We start from the raw sequence: 2,113 nt of genomic DNA on the forward strand, positions 1-2,113 counted from the left end.
CTCCCGCGACGGAATAGAGCTACGTGAATAAGCCGAAATACAGAAGGTAGTTTCCGGTCAGGGTTTCTGGATGGGAGACGGTGCAAATTCATAGTAAAAGCCCGAGAACGTCTACTCCCAGCTGTATAATAGCACGAGAAATATTGGGATCAAATCTGCTTGTTGGAAGAAGTAGTACAATATTCAAAAATAAAAGGTGGGGAACTGTCATCCTTGTGGAATCCGTAGCCTTTCCAGTGTGCAGGTTATTGACCTCTATAGACCTAATTGAAGTACACTGTTGTTTGGTTGTTAAGCTTGGAAAACTAAAAATTGTACCAATTATATGTTTTGGTATTGGGAAACACTGATGTACCCTAAGTGTGTTGGTTTTTCCATCATCATCATGTGCTTGCAAATATTTTCTATTTCATAGGCCTATATTTTCTAAACTGAAAGAGAAATGTAGAGTTTATTTAACACATTTTCTTCATGTGGAACCAACAACCGTAATGCAATCAAGTAACTTGAACTGAGGACATCATAGAACATCAAAAATTGTGGAGTAATAATTTCAGTCAGAAAGACGAGTTGAAGTGATTTTATTAATGACATCTTGAAAACATTATTATCAGATAACCTGCCCCTTTTTGTAATCATGTTCAGTGGCCCAGGGTAGTGCATTTCTAGGAGCTGAGTATATAAAACTATAATTTGAGGACAACCACCTTGTGTCTTTATTCCTTAAAAAGTAGCATTTTACTTGGGTGTTATAGTTAATATAACATGACCAGATGTGTCAACTATTTAACTTTTTTCACCACACAACAATAACAATTTCCTTGTATTTTGAAAACTTTACTTTTCTGATTCTGTGTAACTACTACTACAGTGGGTAAAATGGGTGATTTGATTTCAAATATTTATTGAAACCTTAATGTTAATGTGTCTTCTATGAAAGAATAAATGAATGTTTCAAGTTTTTGCTGTGCAATGTAATCTCGATCTCAGGGCAAAAAGTGCAGACAGCTCAGCACCTGACTAAGACATGGGGCAAGCCTCGGGTGATCAGCCCTCAGGTAAGTTACATGACCAAATGAAAATGTAGGCCTACATTTCTTTAAAACAAAAAGGAACTCAAGTCCCACCTTTAGTGACTTTTCAATACATTTCTAATTCCACCACCTATATAGTATGCATGAGGGGCACACAATCATATTGTATATGCATATCAATCCACGCTAGTAAAAAAAAAAGTAATTGAAGAATTGTATTGCTTTCGTACAATTCTTTCAAGGATGTTTTGTGCTCAATGAACGTTTCACGACCAGTTGTCATTTTACCAGCTGAATATTTTACTGATATTGAGTATATCATCTCTGAAAGGAAAATATAACATCTATGTGCATTTTGAACTGTGATATTGTAATAATGGAAATCTTCCTTTAGTGATTTTCCTTTCCCTGATGTGTTCATTTTTCATCTGATAATGAGAAAGACCAAATTAAAAGAAATGGGTGTACAACATTGTTTTTGCAGTAAAATCTCAGCACAATAATTAAAAAAATATGTCTGCATATTTCACAAAAAGTTTTTCAGGTGGTCAGCACTCTTTTATTTTGTACCCAAAACATGGCGAACATGGTGAGTTTTGAATACTTTAGCAAAGCAAATGTCGGAATAGTGAAATATACAAGCTTATTATACGGCTCTTCAGAATGTTCCAAAAAGTACCGTTGATTTGAATGGGCCATCCCTACGTCATACCCATACATTAATTCCTGCTAACAGACCTCTGCGAAAGATAATCACCGCTGTCATTGGCAACGGGTTTTGTACTTCTAATTCACATCTTTCATATCATTCCGCCAGAAGTCCAGTCATTTTAACGCAACAGTAGAGAGTAATTTGAAGTCAGCAAGTAATGGGTTGCTATGCAACACCTGAAACTTCAAAGTTCTATTTGCTTGAAGAACTATTTATTTCTAAACGGGACACATGAAACGGCACCTAAATCATTAAAAATAGGTATGTTGGAGGAATGTCGTCTATCGTTTTTGGCAAGTACCCGTATAATAAGCGGGATAATGTATTGTCCGTCGGTCATTCTCCAAAAATAATTCCCTTCAGGACG

This window comes from Sprattus sprattus (assembly GCF_963457725.1).
Source record: "Sprattus sprattus genome assembly, chromosome: 12".
Lineage (NCBI taxonomy): Eukaryota > Metazoa > Chordata > Actinopteri > Clupeiformes > Clupeidae > Sprattus > Sprattus sprattus.